At 49.5% G+C, this 14,107-nt stretch overlaps 1 protein-coding gene across 1 annotated transcript in view; it reads left to right on the forward strand.

Annotated features, from left to right (window-relative positions):
• Nucleotides 1-14,107, forward strand: part of LOC138304316 (membrane-spanning 4-domains subfamily A member 4D-like) — a 301,440-nt gene that overhangs the window by 192,060 nt on the left and 95,273 nt on the right. The window lies entirely within an intron of this gene.

Raw genomic sequence — 14,107 nt, forward strand, 5'->3', positions numbered from 1 at the left:
CCACTAATAAAAGCAAGCAGATTTTTCTAGGCAAGCCCACGAACCAATGAAACACACTAACGTGACGTCGACAGGGCTCCGAGCCCTTTTCTAGTAACTAAAGCGTCTCGCTGCAGTACGCATGCGCGAGCGCATGAAACGCAGGCTCAACCCTAAAAATGGAAGCAGGATAGAAATTAAGACACAGGAACTGTAGGGTGCCAGAAAAAAAAAGCATATGTTGGAATCATGAATGTATTCCTAATTTTCACCTTCATTCTTACATTCTCAGCAAAGGCCTTGCTCAATGTGTCTGGGTGCCTGGGAACAAGGGGAAAATGGCTATGAAAGCAGTCGTCAGGATGTGCACTTTCTGCCACTTCCTGTATAAACAGACTCTGGCACCTATCAAAGCCTGTGTTGAGAAATCTTTGTTCTCATTTTTGGTTTTGACTATCGCGTGCAAAAATTACTTTGTGATTGGCACATGTCTCTCACATCTGCCCTTATAGCAAGAACTCAAAAATGCAATGTACTCGACATATATCCAAACTAATGCACATACGTTTGTTTAATGAATGAGCTTTTCAACACTTTTGTCATACAGAAAAGACAAATAATTACTTTCCATTCTAAAGATACAGATTCATTGTCATACCCTCTGAATTGCACTACCAATGTTTGCTTCCCTGTAAGCGATACCAGGGCCTGGCTGGGAACCAAGATCAGCCCCAAGAAAAATGTTCAAACCAGTCCTCTTCCCTTCCTCTCTTTTTTACATTCACGTGTCTTATCTCTCTCTTTTGCGCTATGTCTGCCTCTTTCCACCTTTCGCCGCTGCTGTGCCTGCTACCATGAAGTGTCTGGAGCTGGAGACAGAGGTGGGAGCCCTCAGAATTCAAAATCAGTCCCTAACAGGATCAGCCAACCTGGAAAATGTTAGATTAAATAAATGGCCAATCCAGGCCACGTGAATGTATTGCCATCATAACGCAAATATTGCGCAGCACAAGCAACTCATGGATTTAGAGACCGCTGAGCAAGTTCACAATATTCTATTTTGATGCTCCACTAGTGTAAGGACGTGGGCCCTGGGCCCACATGCTAAATAAATAAGGCACACAAACACATGTTTGGGGTACATAAAACTGGCCCTGGGCATGTGCACCCGGCCTTTTTTATGTTGCAGTTTACCAGGCAGGGCAGCTGTATGGTATGGGAAAGACATCTTGGGGAGTTTCAGAAAGTTAACCTGGGAATGCATTGTGTCCGTTGCCTGACATTGGCTTTGTAGGTTGTAACTCACATTTTCTTGCTTTCCATTTGCTGGCTTAAGCTGCCTAGGTTCCGTTTGTTCCTCCAATGCCAAGACCTTAAGTACCAGTATCCTTCCCAACATCTCCCTTTCTGTTACTAGGCCAGTAAATCTTTTTCTAATCTGGTCACATTTGCTGTGCATTCAAAGACAGAGGTCTAATGTCAAGCTGTGTCTTCCAAAGAGCTCGGTGTTTACTTTGGTTTTAGTTGACTTCTAAGTGAAACAGAAAAAATACATCAGCAAAGCAGCAATAGTTTCTACTATGCTGTGGGCTAATGCCATGTTTCAAAACGCTCTCAAATATGTGTGTGAAATAGATTACATTGACAGCAAATTGTTTTGACTATGGAACAATGTGTCTACTCCTAAAAAAAAATACACACTCGTATTCATATTTTATTTTTAGCATGTTTCTGGTATTTAAGTTTCTCTCTAACTAGAGTATGCAACTCTCTCTCTCTCTCTCTATATATATAAATATATATATATTTTATTAAAATGCACTGCTTTCCATATGCTTTACCTTTTAGCTACATCTCACTGTGCGCACTCCCCTTGCAATCCCACTAAGGACTTTTTCTGATGCTCAAAGGTTGATCTACTATTTGATTGCCAAGCCAGGGTGTAAACTGAGATGCCACCTACAAAAAATGCAAAGATTGAATAGGCTAGCAAAGGTTCCCGAAAGCATTGAAAAGGAAAGGGCCGATCTCTGAATCACAGGGTAAACTTCTTTATTGTGTGCTCTCATCACAGTTGCAAAATATACCTGCGTTACAAATGATTTAAAAACAGCATTATAAAGCGCGTCTGCCAATGTGATTCGTGTTTTTAATTAAGTTTTGCTCTCGCCTGACATTCGTTTTGGATTAATTTCGCTATCCTTTTAATATACTCCAATGCACAGCAACTCGCCGTTAGACATTTTGTATGCCGTCACCTTTTCAATCGTTTTATTTGAGTCAACGGTAAAACAAAACACTTGAGCAAGGAAAATAACCAAACGTTTTACATGGTTTAATATGTCTCTTCTTAAAGCTATATTTATTAACATGACAGAAATAAGTGACATATATGTAACGCACAGTTTACCATTATTTACCACTGCAAAACATGGTATGTTGCTGACTAATTGGACAGTGTTCAGTTTATTGGCCTCTGAGTGGGCCCATACCTGCCGGAATCAGAATTTGCTCACATGAGATTGCATACGTCTGGGCAGTAGGTGCTTGATTCGATGAGCTATCTGATAAACTTCCATGCATAACACCATAGTGCCGGTGCATAAGCCCACTGGGAAACAAACCTATTTACGCCTCTGGGCTCAAAACCCCTTTGTGATACTCTTCTGTCATGCACGCGATTGCGCAGAGGATCCGTGTGTGGCTGCCTGCTTTCTATTTGGTTTCTGTTTGGGATGTATTTACGATATACACTTCTTTTTTGTGTCATGCGGAATGGGGGTCTTGGGGGGGAGCGCCGGAACCGGCAGTCTCCCCCCCGGGGATATTTGCGAGGGTGGTATGGCCCATTCGCGCCAATTTTGGGCGCTATTTGGGCTATACAAGGTAAGGCAACTGTAGCCTAGGGCTACAGTATAAAAGCCTGGCGACATTTTAAGTCGCCACCATTTTGAGATTTAGTGCTGGCCAGAGGTCGTGCTTTCTCGTGTCTTGTGTTGACGGTGTAGCGTTTTTAGTGGTAGTGCAGCTTGAGTTGCAGTCTCGGTAGCGTGCTTTGGGAGCGCAGGTTTGAGGTGCAAGAGGAGATCTGGTAGGAGTTAAGAGTCGGCGGTTAGCAGCGCGGCGTTACCTGTGTCGGGATGGACGCCAGAGTGCTCCGGGCGATGGAGCTCTTGAAGGAGGCGGGGCGCCTCGATCTGCTTGCGGCCCCCGCGGCCTCCAGGGACCGGCCGGTTAGAAGGGCGGCGAGCGGAGTCGCGGCCGCGGTGGCGGCGTGCTCCCCTCCGAGGGAGAGAAAGCAGGTGAGCGGGGCGGGACGAGGGAGGGGCGGGAGGTTGTCCCCGAGGTTCGCGGGGCGGTCTGAGGGGAGAATGAAGGGCCAACCGCGCCCCTTGGGGGCGCGGCGGCCGCAGAGAACCACCACCAGTGGGGGAAAGGGCGGAAGGCCCACCCCTGCCGGGCTCCGACAGCTCCGGCAGCCCGGCAGGCTACGGTCAGGACGGGCGGGAGCTGGGGGCAGGCAGCGTGAGGAGAAGGCGGCGGGGGGTAGGGGGCCTGGCATGCAGAGCGCGGAAGAGGAGGCAGAGGAGCACGAGCCAGCAGGCTTGGCCGCCGCGGCCGTGCTCGAGGGGGAAGGACAGAGGGCCCCTGGTAAGTACAGGATGAGTGGGGGGAGGGAACAGGAGGCATGGGGGGAGGAGCATTCGCTCGACATCGGGGAGGGAGATTGCAGGGGCCAGATTGAGGGGGGGGGAGGGGATGAGTGGGAGCAGGTGAGGGAAATAAGTCACATCCTGGAATGGAGTGACGATTCCAGCCAGGGGGGGGGCGGAGACGGGGTTCAGGAGGGGGAGGGGGAGGAGCTCACATTTAAGGTGTTACCACCTGTCCGCACTTATGGAGTGTTTAGTGGGGGTGAGTTAGCAGGGGCGGGCGGAGAGCAGGAAAAGGGGGTAGGTGGCAGGAGCAGGTGTCAGGGTGGAGTTGTTAGCAGCCGGATTGATATGGATCTGGACTTTTTCCAGGGGGCGCGATATAAGAGCCAGGATGGGGACCCAGGCGAGCTTGTGGCGGGTTCGGAACCCTGGGAGGATGAAGAGGTGCTGGCAGGGCCCAGTGCGGCTAGCTGGACAGGACGTCGGCGGGACGGGAAGGCGGTGCGGGCCATGGAGGTAACTACGCAGTCCACCTCTGGACAGGGTTTTGCGCCCCCCAGGGGATGGGTGAGTAAGCGGCCTGGCTATGCATTGCAGCGTGCAGGGGGCAAAACGCCCTTGCGGCGACCGCGCATTCCGGCGGCGCCGATTGAGGAGTTCATCAAGAAAGCGCGTCTGGGGAGTAAGTTTTGCGAAGTGGATATTGGGGGAGTGGAAAGCGGGGACAGTTTGGACGTTGACGAGGACAGTGTTGAGGAGGGCGAGATAAGGGACGAGGAGGTATGGTGGGCAGGGGGGGAAGCTAACGTGGTGTCTAAGTCATTGCAGGGACCTGAGGCTGCGTCCAAGGAGAAGATGGCTGCAAAGCGGACGGTTACGGAGCGGCCCCCGTTGTTGCAGAAAGGTAAGAGTGCAGTGTCCCGGGTTGGGGTGGCAGTGGAAACAGACGGGGTAAAAGGGGAGCGGCTATACAAAGGGGTATATGTGGCGGACGCGGGCGTGGGTACAGAGCAGTCAAAGGAAGAGGGGGCTCAAACAAGCACAGGTAAGGCGGAGGAGGTCACGGGGAAGAGTGGAGAAGAATTGGGGCCGGAAAAAGTAGGGGGCAAACATAAGCGTCTCCCTTACATGGGAACAGCCAAACCGCTGGGAGCCCACCTCATGCCCGCGACTAAGGAGAAGATTTGGAAAGGGGAGTATGTGGAGATGCTTAAGCTGCTTCACAGGGAGGTCAGGGCAAAAGAGGGGTCAAAGGAAGAAGAATACGAGCTGGCCAAGAGGCCTAGGGTTCCCGTTACTATCGAAAATTGGACAGCGGCCTTTCTAATCTACGCGAGTGTGTATTGTGAGCGCCATCCGGAGCGGGCGGTGGCATTATTTAAATATATGGACGTGATTCGAAAGGCCTATTTGAATTTTGGTGGGTATGCATGGGCACAGTACGATGAAGAATTTAGAGCGCGTATGGCGGCAGATGAAGAAGCGCAGTGGGGTGAGATTGATGCGGATTTGTGGCAACACACAATGGGGCCAGCGAAGTTCGGTAAAACGCTTTTCACGGCTAGCGGGCTGCCCATAATTTATCGGCCCTTTTGAGACCGCCCCACCCAGGGGGGGCCGCTGGCGCCAGCTCAGGTGACAAAGGAGTGGGGACGACAGGCGCAGGTGCAGGGGGGAAAAAACCCGGGGCATGCTGGGATTTTAATAAAGGGCTGTGCACTCGGGAATACTGTAAATTCCGGCACGAATGCTCCAAGTGTGGAGGAAAGCATGCAGTTACAAGTTGCTTCGGGGGTGCCAGCGGGGGGCAGCAATTCGGGGGGACTGGGGGCAATGCTCCGGGGACCGCGGCCCAGCCCAAGCCCAGGGGGCAAGGGCCTTTGGGGAAAGGCTTTTACTCCAGTTAGATTGGAGCGGCTTCGGTATTGGACAAGGCAGTATCCTGTACAAGAGCAAGGGCGTCTATTGTGGCGGGGTTTTTCTGAGGGTTTTGAATTGGGTTACGCGGGTCCGCGGCAGTGTCGGTGGGCGGAGAATTTGCGCTCGGTATGTGGAAAAGAGGAGGTGGTGAGGCAAAAGCTTGCGAAAGAAGTGGACGAGGGAAGAATGGAAGGCCCTTTTTCGGACTGGCCTCTACCTAATCTGATTGTTTCACCAATTGGTGTGGTGCCTAAGAAGGAGCCGGGGCAATACCGGCTGATACATCATTTGTCTTGGCCTGAAGGTGCGTCGGTCAATGATTTCATTCCGGAGGAGGTCACAAAGGTGTCATATGCCTCGGTGGACGTGGCAATGGCATTGGTGGAGAAATTGGGTCAGGGCACCCTTATGGCAAAAACAGACGTAAAGTCTGCCTTTCGGTTGCTGCCGGTCCACCCGCAAGATTTTGAATTGTTGGGCATTCAATTCCAAGGCAACTGGTATGTTGACAAGGCGCTGCCCATGGGATGCTCGAGCTCGTGTTTTTTGTTCGAAGCATTCAGCACGTTCTTGCACTGGATTTTTGTGACGGTCACGGGCCATGGGGCAGTCACGCACTATTTGGATGATTTCTTCATCGCAGGGCCAGCGAGGACGGAATCTTGCAGGGTGGCGCTGCAGAGATTCCAAGACATTATGGGGGACCTGGGTGTGCCCCTGGCCCCTGAAAAGACGGTAAGGCCCTGCACGGCTTTGTCGTTTCTGGGTATAGAGTTGGACACTCAAGCCATGATGGCACGGTTGCCAAATGACAAAAGAGTGAATATGCTGGACACGGTGCGGACGGTGTTGCGATGGCAAAAAGTGACAGTGAAAGAGATTCAGGTGCTGTTGGGGCATCTGAATTTTGCCTGCAGGGTGGTGCGAGCGGGCAGAGTTTTTTGTAGACGACTGGGATCGGCTCTTGCGGGGGGGACAGCATCACACCATCACGTGCGGCTTAAGGCGGGCGTCAAGGAAGATTTGAGGATGTGGTGTACCTTCCTGGACTCGTTCAACGGCATTCCAATTCAGGCTTGGCCGATGTGCGAATGGGATGTACAAATTTTTTCTGATGCGGCGGGGGTGTCGGGTTTCGGTGTTTACTGGCAGGGCAATTTCTGTGCGGAATCGTGGCCGGTGGCTTGGCGCGCGGGGGGAAGGAGTATCGCGTTTTTGGAGCTTTTCCCACTAGTGGTTGCTGTGTGTCTATGGGGACACCGGTTAGAGCATAAGCGGGTACTTTTTCGGGTGGATAATATGGCAGTGGTGCAGGTGGTGAATTGACAGTCGGCCAGGGATCCACAGGTTTTGCAGCTGCTGCGTGTATTTGTTTTGGAGTGCTTGCGGCGCGACATTTATTTTCGGGCACGACACGTGGCGGGGGTTAACAATGACATTGCGGATGCTTTATCTCGTTCACAGTGGGAGAGATTCCATGGGTTGGTTGCGGACGAGCAGTTAACCAGGATGACGATGCCGACAGCACTGTGGAGAGTCGGAGAAAGAGGGTTCTCCGCCTGGTCGTGAACTCTTTGGCCCCTTCTACTCAGCAGAAGTATGTAAGGGCGTGGCAGGAATTTTTGGCTTCGGGAGCACAACGACGGGGGCGGACGCGGGATCGGGCGGAGGACGTCATCAATTTCATGATGCTCATGGTAGAGAAGCGTTTGACCAGAGCGTCTATCGCAGGGAAATTAGCGGGGGTAGCCTTTATGGGTAAGTTAATGTGGGGTTACACTCCGTCGGCTGGGGAGATCGGGCGGCGGCTCCTGGAAGGTTGGGAGCGGGAGAGGGGCAGAACAGTAAGGGAACGGCGGGCCATATCGTTGCCTTTGCTAAGGGCAATGCTACTATCGACGGTAACAGTTTGTGTAAGCCCGGAAGAGGCGCTGCTGTTTCGCACTTTGATGTCCTGGATGTTTTTCGGGGCTTTCCGCGTGTCGGAATTAGTGGGATCCAAGTTCTGGGGTGGTGTTCGGTGGGATGCGGTTTGCATATCCTCGAGAGGAGTCGGGGTATTTTTGGAGCGTTCTAAAACGGATCAGAGAAGAGGTGGGTCACAGATTTTCATGCGGTCATACCCGGTACATAAAATGTGTCCTATGAGACTGACGCGTCGGTTATGGGGGGAGGGGGGTGGGCGGGAGGGGTTGGTTTTTTGTCATAAGAGTGGGGAAGCGGTATCGGCCTATCAGTTGCTGGGGGTGATGAGAGCCTGTTTGACTTCCTTAGGTGTCGACGCTTCCCGCTTTGGGACTCACTCATTTCGGATTGGGATGGCAACTGAGGCGGGGCGGAGGGGATGGCAGAAGCAGGCAATCCTGGCGCTGGGGCGGTGGAGGTCGGACGCGTATAAGGCATATGTGCGATAGAGGTTCAGGTAGGCAATAGGTTAATTCTTCTTTCTTTTCTGCAGGATCGGTTCATGGACCAACGGTGCAGGCGCTGCATATTTGGGTCGTGGGACATTCCTTCATTAAATGGGCAGCGAGACAAGCTCTGGCATCCAAAGGAGGGGCTAATTTGGGATTGGATAGGAATCGGTACTGCGTTCGGTGGGAGGGAAAAGGGGGCATGTGTTGGGGGGAACTCTTAGCGACGTTACAGAGGCTAAAAGGGAGGTGACACTGTCCGGACGTACTAATGTTACATTTAGGGGAGAATGACATGGTGAAGAGGACGGGGCTGGACATCTTAAAGGACATGAAACATGATTTGGCGATAATAAGACAGCAATGGTATGGCTGTCACGTGACTTGGACGGCTTTCGTTCCCCGCCTGATATGGAGGGGAGCGCGTAAACCAGGAGCCATAGAAAAGGCTAGAAGAAAAATTAACAAAGAAATGAAGACTTTTTGTGCGGAACAAGGTTTCACGTACATTGAACATTCTGATATCCGTTTTGAGGATAAAGAATTCTTCCGGGGCGACGGCGTACACCTGTCCTTTTTGGGGACAGAGTTGTACCTGCTCCAATTGAAGGAGGCATTGGAGGGTATTTTTCAGGACGTGTAGGCCATAGAGCTGCCGCGTGATCAGAACGGGTTGGGGGGGCAGAAATGGAGAGGATGGCCCGGGGGGCGGGATCCTCTGCCATTTCTGGTGGCGGAGACAGAGAACGGCCACATGACAGACGTGAACGGATGGGAACAAAAGAAGACAAGACAAATGATGATTGATAAGGGTGGACAGTAGCTGGGATGCATAGATAATATCGAGGGTTAAGAGATGGACACTGGCACGCTCAAGACGCTAGCAAATGACTATTAAGGTACTGGACAGAGTAGATAGGAGCACGTAGCTAGGAGGACTGGACTATTGAACGCCAAGTGCAAAAGGGGAGGGAGGGGGGAGGGGTGGCTAGGGGAGGGGGTGTGTGGACAGGAAAAATTATGTATAGTGAGGTTTTAGTTTTGTAAGGCTCAAGGCCAAGGGAGTGAACGCTTGTGAGTGCACCTGTTTCCAATAAAGCGGCCTTTTACACACAAAAAGTGGTGTGATGGTGCAATACTTTATCTCTCGCAAGGGGGTCTTGGGGGGGAGCGCCGGAACCGGCAGTCTCCCCCCCGGGGATATTTGCGAGGGTGGTATGGCCCATTCGCGCCAATTTTGGGCGCTATTTGGGCTATACAAGGTAAGGCAACTGTAGCCTAGGGCTACAGTATAAAAGCCTGGCGACATTTTAAGTCGCCACCATTTTGAGATTTAGTGCTGGCCAGAGGTCGTGCTTTCTCCCTCCCACCCACCCATTATACGGTCTAATCGGGTGTTGTTAATAATTTTCCCCTTTTAATTGGCTCATTTGTTATGTTGGCCTGTTGGGACCAGGTGCACGGGGGAGTTTTCAGATGTAATGTCGCTTGGAGCAGGTGCAGGCGGAGACAGAGAACGGCCACATGACAAACGTGAACGGATGGGAACAAAAGAAGACAAGACAAATGATGATTGATAAGGGTGGACAGTAGCTGGGATGCATAGATAATATCGAGGGTTAAGAGATGGACACTGGCACGCTCAAGACGCTAGCAAATGACTATTAAGGTACTGGACAGAGTAGATAGGAGCACGTAGCTAGGAGGACTGGACTATTGAACGCCAAGTGCAAAAGGGGAGGGAGGGGGGAGGGGCGGCTAGGGGAGGGGGTGTGTGGACAGGAAAAATTATGTATAGTGAGGTTTTAGTTTTGTAAGGCTCAAGGCCAAGGGAGTGAACGCTTGTGAGTGCACCTGTTTCCAATAAAGCGGCCTTTTACACACAAAAAGTGGTGTGATGGTGCAATACTTTATCTCTCGCAAATTTTTCAATTGCTCGATTCTTGGCCAATTTTTAAGTAAGGAAACCTCGTGTGTTAGTGCAAAAGTCCATGTCTTGCCACATGAGACGGTATTGCGGGATACACCCACAAGTACACAATTAAGTGGCTGCTTTGGTGTCCCTGGATACAGTATTGCGACTCGCTGTGACAGTGGGTCACATGAAGCCGTGTCTTGGCAGGGCACATGCTCGTCTGCCATAGCGTATCTTTCCGATCACGTTTAAATGAAATAAAAATCTCTCTCCAGATGACATCAGGATTCAAGGCCGAGTGACTTGTCCGATTCTGCCCCTCTGCATGTCTGAATTTGTTTACCGACTTCACAGCTCCCTTACTAGTGCGGGTACCAACGTTTATAGGTTTAGTAAGCATGCTGAGTTCCCAACACTGTGGCCCTGGCAGTATTGGTCCCGAGCAACCAGCCAATCAATCAATCAATCAGGATTTTGTACAGCACGACTATTCACCCATGAGGGTTTCCTGGCACTGGGGGAGGGAGTGGGGGCTGAGGATCAGTAGAAGAGCCAGGTCTTGAGGTCCTTCCTGAACTGCAACATGGTGGGGGATTTACTGAGGTGGGTGGGGAGGGTGTTCCAGGTCTTGGCGGCGATGTGGGAGAAGGATCTTCCTCCGGCTGTGGTCTTCCGAATGTGGGGGACGTTGGCGAAGGCCTGGTCGGCGGAGCAGAGCTGTCTGGCTGGAGTGTAGGAGAGTCTGTGGTTGAGGTAGGCTGGTCCGGCATTGTGTAGGGCCTTGTAGGCGTGAGTCAGGAGCTTGGAGGTGATTATCTTGTCTATGGGCAGCCAGTGTAGGTCTCTCATGAGGACAGAGGTGTGGCTGTGACGCGGGGGGTTCATGATGAGACAGGTGGAGGTGTTCTGGATGTGTTGCAGTCTTTTTCAGGTCTTGGCGGTTGTTTCGGCATAGAGCGCATTGCTGTAGTCCAGGCGGCTGCTGACAAGGGCTTGGGTGACTGTCCTGGTTTCGGTTGGAGCCATAGCGCAACATGATGTTCCCAACCCGGTAGGCTATATATTGTGTAAACTGCAAAGTCTAAAAGCAGCAAATGCAAACAACCTGTCCAACATCAGCAAACACTGCACGTAGAAAACTGCAGATGGTACTGATCTCATCTGGTGTGCAGTGATAATACACTTGGATAACTTCAAACATAATCGTATTTCACTAATCCTTGGCACAACAATTCGACCAGTCACTACACAGGCTTTTGTACGCAGTAAAACGCACCAAGGGCCTTATGTACAAAAAGTAGGAACTGCGATTTCTTAGTTAGGAAATCACAATTCCTAATGTACTGAAATGTACGCCTCTCAAATAGAGATTCCTAGTGGGTCGCAAATCGACCTACTTCATAATTATTAAGCATGTAGGTTGCTGGTGGCGACCCATTAGAACTCGCAACTATCACAGGAACGGTGGCCAGCTTTGGTGAGCAGACCCCCATATCTGTGATTGCTTTTTAATGAAGCAATCTTTATTTCTTTAAATTAAGCCCTTTTTACTCAAAGAAGAAATGGATGTGTTTCAAAAAATTAAATGAAATGTTTAAGTTTCATTTTTTAAGAGTAGGAAATGTCCATGGGACCACTGCTTGCTCTTAAAACCGGATGGCTTATGGTGCTCTGAAGGGACAGGGCGGGATGGCACGTGGAGGAGGGGTAATTAATAAAAAAAAAACATAGTTTATTATCATTATATAGTAAAAGGTTTGCTGCTTCTGGCAGGGGGGGAGGGGTCAACGCTCCTCCACCCTAGTGGAGGAGCCGCACCTGCCTTAAAATATATTTGTTTTAACATTCACAAAGGGGAAGGGGTCCAGTTGTGAAAGAGTGCCACCTCCTTTGAGGTATGGTAAAATATGAATGTTTTGCAACCATAATTTGGTTGTGGAACATACATGCCAAAGTGATTTTGTATTTAGAAGGGGCCCCTAAACAAGCCCACTGTGATTTTGTATTTAAAAGGGGCCCCTAAACAAGCCCCTTCTGAATACCAAATTGTTAAACACAAATTGTGGTTCGGTAACATGATGTGCCCCCAATTTCTTGAACCTATCAAAAATACATCCCCTAGCCTCTGAAAACAGGAATGGGTCAATAAGAAAACAGACATTGGCAAAGTCAATAGGTCATGAGTATGTGAGAGCTATTGGCTTTGTCAGTATGTTTTAGCCACATTGCTAAAACACTGACCACGTAATTGCACTTTTTAGGCTGAAGCCTACCAGACAGCACAGCTGTCCGGTTTCTAAAGACTTCTTGGGGACATTCTGAAAGCTGACTTAAGAATGAATTCCACCCATTGCTTACCATTGGGTTTGTAATTTGCAACTCACATCTACTTGCTTCCTATTTGTTGGCTTTATTTGTTTTAGGCTGTCCAGCATGTCTTTGTCCCTCCTGGAGAGCATAGCCTATTAAATGTATTCTTCCACAAGTGCTCAGTTTCTGTAATAAGCTGTTTAAATTTTGTTCTTATCTTGTCACATTTGCTATGCATTAAAATACAGAGGTAAAATATAAGGCTCTGTCTTTAAGAGAGCTTGGTGTTTACTTTTCTTTCTCTGACTTCGAAATGAGAGAGGAGTTATGTGACATTTTGGGGGAGTGAAAGGAAAGGCTTTTTTGTAGCACACAACACAATTTAAATCGCTGTAAATGAACTGTGCACATATTTTAGAACATATCAGAATTAGAAATGCACCAATGAAGGACTTTTTTGTAATTCTGAAGTGTGCTGGAAAAAATATTTTAATATGATCAAAATAAATCAGTACACTGGGTGATTGCATTTCCAAACATTATCATTAGTGTACTGTATAGTTTTATCAGTAAAACTGTCTGTGCAAATGTAATGGTCAATTCAATTGAAAATGTGGTGTCTCTAATGACAATGCACTACCACACCATGTATACTCCAATATATGCTATTTTACTCCACTCTGTGCCACTCTAAATCCCTTCACTGTACGACAATTTATGCCACTCCACTCCACTCTGTTATACTCTATTCTACACCACTCTGCTCCACTGTACTCTATGCCACTCTAAGCCACTCAACACCGCTCTACTCTACTCACTCTATGCGACTCCACTCTACAACATGCCCCTCTATGAAACTTCACTCTGTCACTCTACGCCACTCTACTCCACCCAGCCCTACTTTACCTCATTCTACTCTACAACACTCCACTCTATGATGCTGCACTCTATCCTTCTACACTCCACTCTGTGCCACTCCACTCTATGATACTTTACTCCATGGCACTATATGACACTCTATGCCACTCTACTCCACTTTATTTCACTCAACTTTCTGACACCCTTCTCCACTATACGCTATGCCCCTCCACTCTTTGCAATTCCACTCTACTCCACCCTACGACTTTACTTCACTCTGCGGTAGTTTACTCCACTCTACAGTCACCCTATGGTACTCCACTCTATGCCACTCCACTCTACAATACTCTACACCACTGTGTGCCACTTTACTCTAAGCCAATGTATACCACTCTACTCTACTACTCCATGCTACACCTTTCCACTCTATGCTACTCTAGTCCACTCTACTCTACACCACTCCACTCTACACCATTCCACTCTACACCACCACACTCTGCTCCATGGCACTCCACTCTACTTTACTCTACTCCATGACACAACAATCCACTCCACTCTAAGACACTTCACTTTATGGCACTCCACTCTGTGACACTTGACTATACAACATTACATGACAGCCCACAACAATCAACGCCATTCCTCAAACCACCACTCTGCTCTATGCCACTACACCAAGCTCTATGCCACTGTTTTCTACGCCACTCCACTCCACTCTATAACACTCCATGCCTCTTTCCTCTACACAGAGCAGAGCAGTCATACTGGTGTTCAACATGGCTTAAATACATTGGCACAACCAAAATATCTTGCATAGGCAATAACTATTGGCTTTGCCAATGCTTGTTATTTGAAGGGGCCACGTCACTCATAATGCCTGTGTTGGATGTGTGTTGGGTGAATGTGAGAGCCAGCCCTCAGGTAGTTGCTGAGCACAAACACTAGTATGAGTCCAGCAGGACTCAACATCTAGGGGAACATCAACATTTTAGAGGATGCATTAAAATCTGGTGACTTCTTGTGGAATCCTGTGGTGGCACTTCAAGGCCATTCTC

Source organism: Pleurodeles waltl, chromosome 7 (assembly GCF_031143425.1).
Source record: "Pleurodeles waltl isolate 20211129_DDA chromosome 7, aPleWal1.hap1.20221129, whole genome shotgun sequence".
Taxonomy (NCBI): Eukaryota; Metazoa; Chordata; class Amphibia; order Caudata; family Salamandridae; genus Pleurodeles; species Pleurodeles waltl.